General features: G+C 35.5%; 1 protein-coding gene across 2 annotated transcripts in view; it reads left to right on the top strand.

Annotated features, from left to right (window-relative positions):
• LOC150095548 (calcyphosin-like protein) overlaps positions 1 to 16,992 on the top strand; it is a 75,668-nt gene that overhangs the window by 10,894 nt on the left and 47,782 nt on the right. Inside the window, exon 2 of one of the 2 annotated variants that reach the window (XM_090409866.1) lies at positions 6,758 to 6,830. The exons of the other annotated variant lie outside the window; for it this stretch is intronic. The gene's annotated coding sequence lies outside the window, so the exon portion shown is untranslated. The remainder of the gene's footprint in view (positions 1 to 6,757; positions 6,831 to 16,992) is intronic. 2 annotated transcript variants of the gene reach the window in all.

The raw sequence follows: 16,992 nt of genomic DNA, 5'->3' as shown, positions 1-16,992 counted from the left end.
GTGGAAAGAGGGGAAAATACTTTCACTGCATAAAGGAGGATTCAAGACTACTGTTGCAAATTACCGACCGATCAGCATATCAGGAGTCGTCAAGGTCTTGGAGAAAGTAGTCATGTGAAAAATACAGGAATGGATTGATGAAAATGAGATATTGTATGGGGGACAGCATGGCTTTGTGAATGGTAGATCATGCCTCAGTAACTTGCTCAAGTTTTATAACACAGTGATGGCTGAACTGGATAAGGGTAATGGATTTATGGTGATACTGCTGGACCTGGCTAAGGCCTTTGACAGGATATCACATGGAATTCTAAACTGTAAACTGCAACATATCGGAATGGATATAGGGCTGGTGAGATGGATAGGTGGCTGGTTGATGGAGAGATATCAGAGAGTAGTTTATTTAGGAGTAGAATCCAAAAGATGGCCTGTGACTAGTGATGTGCCGCAGGGTTCTGTTCTTGGACCACTGCTGTTTAATTTGTTCATAACGATATAGGGAAGGATCTAAGGAACGGTTCATTTGTTTGCTGATGATGCAAAGTTGGGTAGGGCAATAGTGAATGCATATGTCAAAATCTTGCAGGACGACTTGAATAGATTGCAGTTCTGGGGTAAGGAGAATGGATGTCAATTTAATGTGACAAAATGTAAGGTTATGCATTTTGGGGTAAAAAGATTAGTAGCAGTATACCACATTGGTGGAACTGTACTCCAGGAGATTGATGAGGCCAGGGACTTGGGAGTGTTGGTGGATAGGGAGATGAAGTTTAGGGGACACATTGCAAAAGTGGCTAAATCAGCTCATCAAATCACTTGGTTGCTGAAAACTACTTTGAAGAGCACAGGAGAAGAGCTTATGAGAACAGGTTTAAGATTTGTGGATTGCAGAAATTGGTTGATAGGCAGAAAATGGGAGATATGATTGATACATTCAAATTGTTGTAGGGTTTCTATAGGATTAATTGAGAGGATATTTTTGATATCAGGACTGGTGGTACATCTATGGAAGCTGGGCAAGAGTGTGGTTAGCAAGGGTGTTAGAGCTGGGTTCTTTACTTTTAGAGTGGTAAATGAGTGGAATAAGCTGCCAGAGTCTGTTGTGGGTTCTATGACAGTGAATGAGTTCAACGCAAGGTTTGATAGATACTGTGAGAATTGTCGAATAGTTGTGTGGAAATGATGCTTAGGGCCTTCCTTGATGAGTCTAAGGACTCCTTGGAGTCACCTGTAATAATAGTAATAATAAACATTTATGAACATGTAAAAAAAAAGTAAATGCAACAAGAAACACAACAGCTAAACATAATGCTCCAAAACATTTATACAAAAGCAAACCTGTTTAGTTTAATATAATAAACTACTTACTGGCCAGAGGGACGAATTCCCGATGATTGGAGTAGAGCTCTTATAGTACCAATACATAAAAAGGGAAATAAAACTGAATGTAAGAATTACGGAGGTATTTCCCTACTGAGTGCTCCTGGCAAGATCTATGCAAGTATACTTGAGAAATGTTTGAGAAGAATTATGGAAGAAAAGAAACACAACAGCTAAACATAATATTCCAAAACATTTAAACAAAAGCAAACCTGTTTAGTTTAATATAATAAACTATTTACTGGACAGAGGAATGAATTCCCGATGATTGGAGTATAGAGCTCTCATAGTACCAATACATAAAAAGGGAAATAAAACTGAATGTGAGAATTACGGAGGTATTTCCCTACCGAGTGCTCCTGGCAAGATCTCTGCAAGTATACTTGAGAAACGGTTGAGAAGAATTGTGGAAGAAAAGCTTGGTGAAGAACAAGCTGGATTCAGGCCAAATAGAGGCTGTCAGGATCAGATCTTTACTTTACGACAAATAGTCGAGAAAGCATGGGAATATAACAAAGATCTGTGTTTAAGTTTTGTCGATTTGGAAAAGGCATATGACAAGGTGCCAAGAGAGAAGCTATTCAATACGCTGCAGTTATATGGTGTCAATGGGACATTATATCAACCAATACTTAGTCTTTATTTTAGTTGTAAGTCAGCAGTTAGAATTGAAGGAAGTACAGGAAGATGGTTTAATGTTAAATCTGGTGTCGAGACAAGATGTACATTATCCCCTCTATTATTCATTATCTATATGGATCACATTATGAAGGAAAGTGGTATTAAACATGATATCAAAATTGGAGATGTTAATATCAGCTCTTTGCCTTATGCGGCTGATGTTATACTTCTAAATAAATCCGCTACAAGTCTGCAAGATTCTCTGACTAAATTGAATAGCTGTTGTAATAGATATGGTGTGAAGGTCAGCAATAAAAAGACAAAGACAATGAAAATAGGCAGAATCATTGAAAATATCAACTGTGTTGTGAATGGAGAACCTGTGGAACAAGTGAAACATTTCAGCTACTTAGGCACGATTTTTAGTGAAGATGGTAAATTAAATATAGAAATAGACAACAGAATCAGCAAAGCTGGTATGGTGGGAAGTCAATTGAATAAATTCATATGGAATAAGAGAGAAATTAGTCGGAACACTAAATTAGCTGTATACAAGACAGTGTTCAAACCAGTTTTAACTTATGGATCTGAGAGCTGGGCCAGGAGTAAAACACTTGAAAAAAGACTAGATACTACAGATATGAGAGTCCTGAGAAAGATTATAGGCATGAACAGATGGCATCAATGGCAATATCATATTAAAAACGAGGATATTAGGAAAGAACTTGACATTGTCAGCATCCAGGAATGCGTTAGCAGAACTAATCTCAGGTGGTATGGTCACTTAAACAGAATGGGCGAGGAAAGATTAGCAAAACAAGTGTTATTTGGCAGCAAAACAACCTAGAGGAAGACCAATATATAGGTGGATTGATACGGTACAAAGTGCCTTAGACGATAGAAATATAAGATCTGATAATGTTGGAGTCTTGACAAGTAACAGACTGATTTGGAGGAAAATTGTAGATAGTAATGTAGATTGAAGTTAGTAATGATGTAATTTTTGTCATGTAGTACTATCATATCCTGTACACCCCTTGAGGGTACATGGCAGGAATTTGATGATGATGATTACTATTTACTTAATAATTTTTCAAATAAAAATTATTTTTCTGTTCTATCTTCTAATGCTAGTTTCATTGTTGTCATCAAAGCAGGTTTTAATTGGTTGCAATATTTATTTTAAATGAAATGTAACGTATTAAAAGCTTGCTCACAGTTAACTGTTATTAATAGGAATAAAAGATGTAGAGATACTGTAGCTAATTCTTTATATTTTCTTGAATTGTTATACAGATCTGTTCCTATCCAACTAAAGTGACACTCTTATCCAATTTTATCCTTGAAAAATATTTTCAATCTATCATCCTTATGAATTACCATTTAGGAAAATTTTATGTTTGTCCAGCTAATTATTGAAATAGCAGAAAATGAAGATAGCCTGTTGTGTATAAAGATTACAAACTTTCCATATCCATCTCTTGAAAAGGATATTAGGAAAGAAATTAAAAATGATTAAAAAAAAAAAAAAGAAAATCAAGTTCTTGAAATTTTGTATTTAGTGTATTTAAAGATTTGAAACAACTGATAAATTTATTTTAAATATGTGTTCTGTTTGGTTAGATATTGTATTTATAAAACTATTTACTTGCTCACTTCTACTTGTAGATGATTGTAGTTGCAGTTCGTTGTAGTTGTTGAATTTGAGTGGTGGAGATAGCTGTAGAGTAGGTGCCCTCCCTCGATGAGTCTTTGGACTCCCTGGAGGTGTCACGTAATAATCATCATCGTGCGTATCAAGGATTTAGGCCTAGCTGGCGTGTTCCTGCCTTAGAAGTCATTATTGAATCATTTAAGAGGACATCCTGGTTTTCTTTTTCCTAATGGTTTGTACTTTAAGGCTTGTTTTGGTAATCTTTCTGTTTTCATTCTTTGAACGTGTTCCATCCATTTATGTTTATATTTTTTAATTTTTTCTATTACTGGTTCTTGGTTTAATTCTTTCATAATTTATTCGTTTCTTTTTCAATGAAATAAGGTATACTTTGAGTTTTTCTCATAAACTTCATTTCTGCTGTTATTAATCTTTGTCTTTTTTTGTTTTATTGTCCAGATTTCGCTTCTATACATTAAGACTGGTAGGGCTAATGTATTGTATATATACTTTTAGCCTGGTTTGCTTTTGAACTAGGTTGGTTTGATTTAAATATAGAGTTAATTACACCTGTTATTTTTAAATATTTTGCAATTTTTACATTTATATCTTTTTCATTTTCATATGTGATCATACATCCTAGGTAGTTAAATGAATTCACCTGTTCTTGTTATTTTAGTTCTTGCTGGATCTTGTCCTTTAAAGGCCATAGTTTTTGATTTTTCTGTTGATATTATCATACCATAATCTTGGGCTATCTTTTTAATTTTTAATTTGGCTATCTCATGTAACAATAATAATAATAATAATCCTCCTCTTTTACCTTTACAGTATCGAGGTTTTGCAGATGGCTCCCCATTCCTTCCTGTTTTGTGCGAGTTTTCTGGCTTGGTTCCATTCTATTCCTGTCTCTCTTCAGAGCCTTTTTAACTCCATCTTCTCATTTTGCTGTTGGTCTTCTTCTTGCTTGCTTACTTATTACTGTAAGGTACCCTTACTTCTTTTCTCTCTCTCTCTCTCTGTGTGTGTGTGTGTGTGTAAAACTATTTAAAGAAGGAAAAATTGAGAAATCATCAATAAGCTTGACATAAGATTATTTGAGATATTTTTAAGTTTATCAATTATAAGTATTGCATCAATACTTGTCAAATTACTCGCTTGTAGTTGCTTATTTATGGAACTCAACTTCGGTAATTAAAAAAAACAAAAAAACGGGGGTTGTAAAAATAATATTAAGACATGCACAACATGGTTTTACAATTTTTCTGCAAAATATATATAATTATGTTCCAATGCACTTAAAGCATTTTCATACAGTTCACAGCATCCAATGCGATCATAATTAACACATTATGCTTTGTCATTATTCTCGCATAATGCACTACATTATTAGTAATACACTGATTTTCTTTGCATTTAAAACAAGAAGGTGAGTTAGCCGATCTCATACGGAGATAGCAGGGTTTTTCATCCTGCATATAGACAAATCGGCCCTTCAGAACACACGCAATTTACAAACAAAAAATACTAGTTGTGGTGGTGGTGGTGGACAGTAGATGGCGTTGATGGAGATGATTGGTAGTAGAGATTCGGTGTAGTGGTGGAGACAGTTATATAATAGGTGTCCTCCTGCAATGAGTCTTGGGACTCCTTGGAGGTGTCTTGAATAATAATAATAATAAAACTCTTTGCATTGTCAATTCCACATCATCCATGCACTTAATTATAGTTTTGCTGTTGAGCACCTCATGGATGAACAATACAATGTAAGTATAAAATTTCACTTGGAGAGATTTTATAAAGCAAACTTAGTACACCATTTCTTCCACTTTTGATTACTGTTGCACCATCAGCAGTTACAGCACACAAATTATTTGCAGAAATATTAAGTTTTCTTATAAGTTTTTTAAATCTTTAATGTGCATTATAAATGTTCACTGCATTGGGACACTTAATGAAGTGAGACACAATGTTTCAACAAATTTAGTTTTATCAACATCCAAGATCCATCAGTAATACTGATACATTTCATACATATTTGAATGTTTTGACACTGATAATTTCATTCATTCATTCTTGGTATTCTTTCTAATGAAATGAATTTAGAAAGAAATATGAAGAAGAATTTGAAATGAAATTTGAGAGGAAGAGACCAGGTAGAAGACCATGGAAAAGGTGAAGAAACCAGATAAGATCTAGAAAGAGAAACCTGAACTGACACAGTTCATGAAGTTAAGGAGATTTGATCCACCTCACCTGACATTTTCTGTCAGAATAGTTGTTGCTAAAAAAAAGAAGTGTCCAAGTATTTTGTGATAGTACATAGCATGATTTGACTGGTTTTTGTTATATCATTATTTTCTTTCATGGATCATATTTATGGATTTACTTATTACTTTATCTATAATACACCTAATTCCTTAATTCATTGTTGAATTATTTAGAGCCATATTTTGAAAAAAAAAAAAAAAAAAAAAACCGGCTTTGCAGCCAAAACAACAAATCACAAAAATTCACCTTCATTATAAAAGTTTGCATTTTAATGTTTTCATATCAAAAAATTTACTTTCAAAGACCCTGAGTATAATTTATCACTTCTTGAGAGGAAGTCATCACTTGTTTCCCTTGAGAAGCCATATCCTTTAAAAAATTTTAAATCGGTTTGTAGTGTAAATGTGAAGTTGGCCATTTTTTCTCAACTTTCACTTTGTGAGTGTTGTAATGATGTTGCTTACCTTAAGATTTAATTTAATAGTCATTTTACAGAACAAATGGCTTTGGCAACCTCTTTTTTGTTTTCATTTAATATAATTAAATACATTACTTCCCACTGTTGACAAAGTTTTTTCTTTTTCAAAAATTCAGCTTCATTTCGATGCTTGCTATGAAATACTCCTATAATTTTCAGTACTTGTCTGTAGCAGGTTCTGGAATTTCATCACCTGCTCTTTTCTTACCAAAATTTTTCTTAACACATTGACCGCCATAATGTTAAAAAAATTTTAACATTATATTTCCCGGGCCAATTTCTTTTTGTTTTACAATTTGCTTAAAGTAACATAAAATAATCATATTTTATGATTTTTTATCTATTTCATGCAGCTAAATAGATGGGATCCAGAAAAGTCACCCCCAACATTTCGCCCCCTGTAGATAATGAGTAAGCTACAAAAATGTAAATAATACACCTAATTTTTTAATAATTCTAATTTATTTTGTTTTAATAGAATAAATGCACATTATTATTGTTTAAAACTCGAAGTTGCATGCAATGCCTCTAAGGTAATCAATCACATTATGATTTTGAAAATCTTGGACTGTTGTTTTGATTCTAGCAGAAATTGCAGCATACTTATTGTTTCTTTGATTGCCTGAATTACCGGCAATTAGTTGTGTAATTTCGAAATTGTGAAGCCCTTGTCGTTTCCTTAAAGAATCGATGAATTGGTAAATATTTGGGAATAAAGTAACACAAGTTTCCTGAAATCCCCTGTGCCACCCCTCCATGCCGTTGATAGTACATTGCTGATCATTCATTGTTCGTGTGTAAACATTTCACAATTTGATGGCAAAAATGGGTAATTGCCGTCTTCTCTATTGTCTTCCAATATATGTATCTTCAAAGTAGTTTGCAATCAACATAGCTTCAATGGGGAAGTCATCAGCTTCAACTAAATCTTCAAATGCTTGAATGATGTTAGCAGGAGGAATAAATGGCAATGCCGGAATCATTCGAATCCCACGAGCAAATTCATGGTCTTGTTCGTACCGAGCTTTTAAACCTTCATTCTGTACCTTTTGCGAAACGCTTTGGGAAAGATGAAAAAAAGAACCGGTATTTACAATACTAGGAAATCCTTGTTGGAAGACTTGCATGGCACTTTGTTCGAAATCTGTCATAAGTCGCTGGGGTTGGAGACCCGGTTGTAGATTTTTAACTTCTTGAAGCAACTTGATATATGTGGCACGTGTTTTGTTTGGCAGAAGCGTGCAGACCACTGGAATAATTGCATTGAATTGAACCACATGAATTGTATAAAGTTGCTGGAAATGTGTGGATACTGTGCTAAAAGTTGCACCAGAAAACCACTACTGGCTACCTGCTAATAACTGAAGATTGTCACTAGTGGAAAAAAAAGCATGCGACCCGGGAACAGTTTTCTTCCTGAGAATCATACATCAAAAACTGTTGTACATTGCCATTGATAATGCCAGCAAAGGTTTGTCGATTGGTAGAGCCTCTGCTACTAATGGCTCGCAAAAAGTTAAGCAAGTTTGAGCATGGTTAATAGTTGGAAGGGGATTAATCGTTCGATGCTGTTGGCACACTCTCCCTCTATGAGTCTTTGGACTCCCTGGAGGTGTCACATAATAATAATAATTTCTTGATCATTTTGTGGAATTACTAGGTCCTGGAGATTGCTTGGTAAAGCAGGAGTACCATTGTTGCATCGAACATGACGAATAGTTCGTTTAAGTGAATCCTTTTTAGGAAGTAATGCCGCAACATTGGCATGAGCCTCTGCAGTTACTGATGCAACAATTTGCTGTGGCCATTTGTTCGTGGTTGTTGCATGTTGCCGTATTTGACCAATCAATTGCAATGCTTCCGTCCTTGTAGCTTGAGCTGCATGGTTATGTTTAGTTACGACTTTCACAACTGGGCCTTCCAAACCCTCTGTCCAAACACGCCCTTTTGCAGATGGAATGTTTTTCACAATCCCAGATTCTATGTTGTTCATCTACAGTTCTCTTTGAAAACACGTAAATGTGGTTGTCTTCATCTACCAATTTTCTTTTGCCTCTTATTGAAGGAACACTTTTTGATATTGTACACACACAGGATTAATCAATCAAGATGCAAAATTATATGTAGATATTGCACTGCCTGCGACGCTCAGCTTGTTCGTGTGATGCACTGCGATAATGAGGCGGCGAAAACAGCAAACGCGCACTCTCCACTGTTTCCTTTCCCATGTTTGTCACTAACCACGTGACCTATTGCCCTCGTGGTCGAGTATGTATTCTTTCCATTGTGAAAGGATTAACAGTTCCAGTTAATACTTTCACAATGGAAAGAGAACCTTGAAGACATACAAAAGGGGAGAAATTAGTTTAAAAGCTATGTGACAATTTGTACACCAATGTGATTTTAAAAATTTGCTCGGAAAAGTTAGAGTTATCAGAAGTTCGGTTCGAGTAATCGAGAGAGTTCAACATTGAATCTCCACTAATGGGGCTGGAACTTCATTAAAAATTCGAGTTATCGAGAGTCGACTGTATTTATATTTTTGTAACCTACTCATTATCTACAGGGGGCAAAATGTGCTGGGGGCGACTTTTCCGTAAACCAAATAGATTTGTTAAGTGCGAATCACGTGTGCACCGTGCGGCCTGAGAAGAATTTTTTTATTGACTGGGGCGAGTGGTGCACACGTGATTTGCATTTCACACAAGGTCAAACTTGCATATCTATGACGCGTACGAACAGTTATATGCATTCAGTGTTTTGTCCAGTGGAATAAATTTGTTATAGTGATAAATATTGTTATAAATTGTCCTAATATGGGAGACTACGAAAAAGAGCAACGTCATTTAGAAGCTTTGATAAATGAAGTTCTATCTGATGACGAACCATACAAATATTCTTTGGAAAGTTACAACGGAAGTGATCTTAGTTCTATGTCTTCAGATTCTGATTTTCTCATTGCTAGAAAGAGAATCAAAGTATCTACAACTGGTAATACCGAAGTTTTTGCTCCTAGTACATCTCAGTTTATTGCTGCTCATTCTGTAGAACAAACAATTGATGATGTTATAAGAAATTTGCATTTGACTAATGATTCTTCCTCAGATGAAATACTTAGAAATGTGAATTCAACCGACCTACAATGGAATGAAATTACAGGTGATAATCTAAAACATTTTCAGTTTGTGGATAATAATATTGGAATAAAACAATGTTATTGAAGAAATGCATGATAAACAGCCTGTAGACTTCTTTTTTATGTTTGTTAATGAAGGACTGCTGGACTGGTGCAAGAAACTTACGCTCTTCAAAAACTCAGTAAGACAATTTTACCAAAAGCAAGGATAAGAAAGTGGAAAAACACAAATCCCAACGAAATAAAATGAAGATATTTTTGGGTCTGCAAATTTGGTTCGGTTTAGTGCAGATGCCAAAATTAGAGTGGTATTGGTCAAATAACATCCTCTATTCTACAGAAATCAAACAAGTTATGTCAAGGAATCGGTTCGATCTTCTTCTCTGTTACTGGCACTTCACAGATGAGGGTGGAAATACTTTGAAAGACTTTATAAAATTACACCTCTCATAAATCATATAAGAAAAAATTTCCAGAAAATAATGATGCCTTCAAGTAATATTTTCGTAGATGAAACTTTAGTTCCTTTCCGAGGTTGTCTTGCCTTTCGTCAGTACATCAAGAATAAATGACACAAATTTTGCATAAAACTATTCAAATTGTGTATTGAAGATGGATATACATATGATTTCAAGATATACTGCAGTGCAGAAAAGACCAATACCACTAATAGTGTTCCAACTTCAATTGTTATGGGACTTTGTGAGAATCTACTTGACCATGGATGCACAATATATATGTAGATAATTATTATACCGGTATTGAATTAGTGCACAAACTTTTGAATAGACAACCGCACCTTGTAGGTGCTTTGAGAAAAAATTGTAAGGGAATTCCACAGGATGTTACTCAGAAGAAATTGAAAAAGGGTGAAATAATTGGTAAAGAAAGTGACACAGGTGTGGTGGTAATAAAATGGTGTGATAAATGTGAAGGGAAGTGCTTATGTTATCAACAAAACACACAAACAAAATGAAATCTCTTACAGCAAGAAATGGTAATGAAGTGCAAAAGCCGGAAGCTATTATAGACTATAACAAAAGCAAAAGTTTTATTGATCTATCCGATCAGGTAAAAGCCTATGCTTCTTGTCTTCGAAGAAGTGTGAAATGGTACTGAAAACTTGCAGTTGAAATTCTTTTAGGTTCTGCAGTGGTGAACGCTTTTATAGTGTATAAGCGAGTTACTGATAAATTAGCATCACAGAATTTAGAGAAAAAATCGCAAAAGTGTTATTAGGAATTACACCAAAGGAAAATAATGTTACTTCGACTTCAGACAAGGAAAAACATATTTTAGAAGAGGTTCATACCAGTAATAGGAGAAGATGCACATCTTTCTACAAAAAGTTAACTGAAGAACATAATAGAAAATATGCAACATCTAAGGCCACACAAACATGGTCGAAATGTGTTCAGTGTGAAAAATTTTACTGTGTTCGCTGTTTTACTATTGTGCATAACTGTACTTTGTAATTGTTTAGTAATAATTTCACCTAATTATTTTTTCATATCTTTTTGTCTATTGCTTGCCATTTTTTGTTTATTAGTTTTAAATTTTTCACAAGAAAAATTTATGATTTGACACATTTATAATGACATATATTATAAATATATATTTAGCACCATTGTTATTGTTTTATTCAACATTAGAAATTGGCCTAAATCAGATAAAAATAAAACTCCTATAATAGGCCATCTGTTGTACATGTAGTTGAAATTCTACCGTGCTATCTATATAAACCTGTTTACCAGGCCCCACATTTCCACTACCCATAAGCATTTCATTTAGATATGAATCACGAGTGAACTACGCATCCTGAAAGAAAAATCTTTATGCGAAACAAATATGATTCACGCCACGCATTGAAAAATTTAGTGTGAATTGTGTTTGATTCATACGGCAGTCAACGTGTTAATATTCATACTGAAATTATTAATAAGGAATCGAAATATGTGCTAAAATAAATAAATACAATTTATATTAATGAAACAGCACTGCCACAAACAAGAAAAATTACTACAAAAACTCCAGACCTTTACAGGCTGGAAGTATTTAATTTTCATTAAAATATACACCTGATGAAAATAATAGATGAGAGAGGGAAAGAGAACACAGATAATATAACTTAGACAGTTATAAGATGATTGTCAGACTCAATAAAGAATGAACTTCACTAAAAATAACTTTTCTCAGAAGTATGCAATGACTATTAATGTCACATCACTGACCACAAGTTCTTGTAAAATGTTGAAAAGTACCACCTTAATAAATTTAAGGGAATGAAATTATTACATCCACATTTTCTATCTAAACTAAAAGAATGGTTCAGCAACTAATTGGGCTAAGTCAGTTTTTGATGATTTTGAGATTCCTTTAATTTTTGATGCAGAACATTCTCTAGATTCACTAGGCAAATGATGTATATCATGGTTACCATTATTTTCTTGTAAAATATCACAATTCGTTCATATTCTCATTGTGACTTATAACCATGAATGTAGAATCTTTCGTCTTTTAACATTTGAATTTACTGACTTAGCTTGATTGGTTTCTGGACCATTCATACTTACATCCAACTTTAATGTAGTCAGTTTTAGAGCTGCCTATCTTTCATCTTAAGGCCATGTGTCAGCATCCTCTGTAGCTTAGAAAAAGAAGAGCCATCAGATATCTGCAGATCTCTGTCAGTATTTAAAATCTAGTCTGTTTATTAAAATGCCAGTATTCTGGATGAACAATCATATTTCATACTGTTGAATTTTGATTTTTGAAAATGTATGATATTATATTGTATCAAAGCTATTATTTTTTTAATATTAAAATTTAATAAATTTTGATACTTATGTCTGGTGGCTGCACTTGAGAACAACCACTGTTCAACATAGCAGAAATATTGCAACCAGCACAAGAGTGGAAGTTCAGCAGGATGGTTGGAGCATGGTTGTGGAAAGAAGTGCATTTGGGGCTCTCTGGTGTGTGATTGAAGCTAATTGGATAATATACAGGGTGATCGAAATTAAAGTTTCCCTGTTTCAGCCTTTTGCAGCATCACCCAGTGATCAAAAAATGCTGTGAAACTTTGTAGGAATGCATCATGCAGAAGCAATATCTGAGGGAGAAAAAAAGTAATTCCAAAATCCACCACCAGAAATGCTGCATGATATACCAAATGTAGATGTAATTTTTCTGTGTGTGTGTGTGTGTGTGTGAAGAGGAGAATACTGACACAAGCATGAATAACACGTTTTTATTTACTTCCATTATGCTTTCATGAGCTATACTGTTCAATGTGCAGCCCTTCCTGGTATGCCAGTAACTTCATCCTTTGCACAGTGTGTTCAACTGCAGAATGCAGCTGGTTGGGACTGATATTGTGCACATGCTGCATCATGCTGTCTTTCAGCACTGGCAAGTTATCAGATGATCCTGATAAACCCTGTCTTTGAGAAAGCCCCAGAGGCAGAAGTCTGGGAGTTAGATCAGATGAATAAGATGGTCATGCAGTGGGAATCGCAGAGTTTATAATTCTGGCTTTCATGAAATGTTCTCAAAGAACCTCCTGTATAGATCAATTGATGTTTGGAGATGCAACATTTCATCCTGCATGAAAATGACTGAATCCATGCACAGGCACTGTTGTAGCTGCAGAACAACAAATTGTTTATGATGTTGCGATACCCCTCAACAGTAACTGAGCAGGTCACAGGAGCTGACTGGCGAATTTTCTGGAAGAATGGTCCAATGATAAACAAAGCTGTAAACCTGGCACCTTTTTATTCACCAGACAGTAAATTTGGGTGAATAAAAAGGAATTTGTGGGATAGCATGTGGGTTTTGCGTAGTCCATACCCGCTAGTGGGTGTTCATAGCTCCGTTCACATGAAAGCGAGTCTCATCTTCCCACAAAATCAACCACAGTCATATAGTATCAAACTACACTGATAAAGCAAATGTCAGTCAACTCTGAAAGTTCTATAGGTTCAACTCTTGTGTCAGGGTTATCTTGCATGGATTGAAATGTGGAATCTTCTGTAGAATTTTCCAGACAGTTATGTAAGACACATCCGTGTGTCTTGAAAGAGCATGGGCACTGCAGGAATCAATGCCATTATTCAATTGACTTCTGTATTAATTCAACCTTGGTATTTTTTGGGTCTGGCTGCCACTGATGAGACATCAGTAAGCCCCATAATTGTATATCAATGTACATGTTCAAAAGAAAGTGTACTTTCAAAATGTGTGTTTTGAAAGTACACTTTCAAAATTGTTTGTGAGCCTGTTACATATTTCAAAAGGAAATATGTAACAGGCTCACAAACACAAAGCACAGGCAAGAAGGATTGACAGCATGATAAGGAACGCAAAATCACATTAGGAAAATAACTGAGCAGGTAAAGGAAATTTCAGTAGTTCTTTTGCAGTGTGACAAATACAAGGAAGAATGATTATGGTATGATAATGAATGCAGATAGTAAGAAAGTAACATTAAGTATAAGTGATTACTGAGTGATAATGTTGCAAAGGTGTATGGTTATCAAGAGGAGATTGACTAACTTGAGAATACAGGTAGATAAAAGTGCTTGGGATGTTACAAAATCTTGATGCAAATATTGCCATGCAGTTAGATTGAGATGGGGTATTGGCTTGTGTATTACGAAATTGGCAGTGTCTTAAATTGAAGTCACAGTTAGAGGGATTCGTAGTGTGTAGCATTCGTGAGAGCTCCAGATAAGCGTTATTTTCAGTTATCGTTGATAAATTTACTTTAATATTGCGTAGTTTTGTTTGCTTGCGTATCTTCGTGCATCTGTTTGTGTGTTTTTGGTGTTTATGATTTATAATTTGATAAAATACGTTACTAGTAAGTATGGCTCCAGTACAAAGGAAAATGGCAGCCAGTAATGATAGTTCACCATCTTCTTTCAAGAACAGTAATGTAAAGGAGATGATTCAGTGTACTATCTGCAAAATGTACGCTTTGCAGAGTGCAGTCAGAGTGTGGTTAGATGATAATAAAGGAGTGAATGTGTGTAGAAAATGTAGGGAGAATGAGGAATTGAAGTGTATTTCGGATCGTGAGTGTGATATTTTTGTCAAACTTCAGAATGAAGAAAATAGGGATATGACAAGAAACGGCGAGGTTGTACCAGAGAATTGTGAGAGTGTGAATGATAGTATTAATGGTTTTACAGAGAATAAAAAAGATGAGATAGATGCAATGAGTGAGATCGTGTTGTTGAATGGTGCGATACAAATGGCAAAACAGCAGCTAGAGCGTATGAGCAAAAGTCGACTGAATGAACCAGCCAATAATAAAAAGTATGACAGGAAAAATAGGCGTATGAGTGTGAACATGAACAAAATGAAGGATAGAGTGCTGTATGGAGACTCGTTAGTACGAGGTGTGTTAGTAGAGGATTTGACAAAATCGTACCAACCTGGTGCGACCATAAAGGATGTAACTGAGTCTATTAGAGAGCAAAAGGAAAGGGTGAAAGAAATGATTGTTGTGGCAGGTACGAATGATTTGAAAGGAGATAAAATGGAAATGATAGAAGACCTGAATGAATGTTTGAGGTAGCAAAAGAAAAGAGTGAGAGAGTTAGAATGATTAGTCTTTTGCCACGGTATGACAGCGAAATGTTTAAAAAGAGGGCCATAATGGCGAATGACTTTATGCGTGGGTTATGTATGATGAGTGGTGTGGAATTTGTGGATGTGTGGAGTGAGTTCGATGGGCGAAAGGATCTATATAAGATGGATGGCTTGCATTTAAATGGTTATGATGTAAGGAGACTTGAGAAAGTGTTGTTGAATGTAATGGATGTGCAAATTCAGCGAAACTAGATTTATTAAGGGGGGTAGATATACAGTCCTTAGGGAGGCAGTTGAATGTATGAATGAATATAATATGCCTGAGTGAATAAGGACAACAAATCAGAGTGGGATAGTTAATATAAGGCATCAAGGTAGGGTTGGGGTTAATGGGGGTCTTAAATTCATGTACACTAATGCTAGGAGTATTAGGAACAAGAAGGAAGAGTTTTTGGCCATGGTTGGCACTTCCAGACCACAGGTTATTGGTATTAGTGAATCATGGCTGACTGTAGATGATATAGCTAGTGGAATTGAACGTGATGGGTATAGTGTGTTCAGGAATGACAGGGAGAATAAAATGGGGGGAGTATTGTTGATGATAGCTGATGAGCTACAGCCAAGGGGAATAGAAGTTGAATTGCAGGATAGAGAAAAGAGCACATTTGAGGCCATTTGGTGTGAGATTGTGGCTAGCAGAAATAAATATACAATTGGGTGCTGCTATAGGCCAGGTGATGGAAAAGATGGTGGTGACAGTATGCACAAGCAAATAGAAGAAATGAACAGAAGGAGGGTAATTATTATGGGAGATTTCAACTATGGTTGCATTGATTGGAGTGAGGAGAGGACACACGGGAGGAAGGAATTGAATTTTATGTGGTTATTAAGGGATAACTATCTGCGACAGCATGTAATGGAAAATACTAGGGGTCAGAGAGTGCTTGACCTAGTAATTACATCTGAAGATTTGGCTGTAACAAATATGACCACATTGCCACCAATTGGTGAGAGTGATCATAGGGTCTTGACTTGGCAGGTGGCTAAAGGTGTGGAATTTTCAATTAAGACAGGGTACATGTGGAATTATCGCGCTGGAAAGTATGACAAGCTTAGGAGTTTGATTGGTTCAGTGCCATGGCATGTACAACTGCAAGGACTAGAAATTGATAGTGCATGGGAGGCAGTTAAGAAGTGTTTGCATGAAGCAATGGCTGACTGTATACCTAGAGTCCGAATAATAAATCAAGTAGGGGTTAAATGTATGAATAACACCATTAAGCTTGAGCTGTAAAAAAAAGAAACAACTATGGAGGGAATTTAAGGAGAAAGGTAACCGGCAGGCACATGAACGGTATAAAGTGCAGGCTAGAAGGGTAACGAGTGTGGTAAGAAAAGCAAAAAAGGATTACGAAAGAACATTGGCCATGCAGCCTAAAGAGAATTCTAAACAGTTTTTTAGATATGTAGCAAGTAAAAGGAAAAATGTACATGGCAGAATGATTTTAAAGAATGCCGATGGTAGGCAGGTAACTGAATCAGTTGATATAGTTGAGTTACTGAGTGAGCACTTTGCAAGTATATATCATCCAGGTGGTGACATTGCAGAAACGAATAAACCAGTAGATTATACGGGAATTATGGTGAATGAAGTGGAGGTGAGTAGTCTATTGCATAACCTCAATGTCAATACATCTGTGGGATTGGATGGTATACCAGCTCGTGTCGTACGAGAAGCAGCTAAAGAATTGTCAGTACCCTTGACCATTTTGTTTAATTTGAGTCTCGGGTCTGGGTTAGTCCTGAGGGGGTGGAAAGAGGGGAAAATAGTTCCACTGCGTATAGGTGGTTCCA

The sequence above is a fragment of the Typopeltis vanoorti genome, chromosome 20, assembly GCF_054136105.1.
Source record: "Typopeltis vanoorti isolate ZY-2024b chromosome 20, IOZ_Tvanoo_1.0, whole genome shotgun sequence".
Taxonomy (NCBI): Eukaryota; Metazoa; Arthropoda; class Arachnida; order Uropygi; family Thelyphonidae; genus Typopeltis; species Typopeltis vanoorti.
This window is presented reverse-complemented; position numbering and strand designations above follow the sequence as displayed.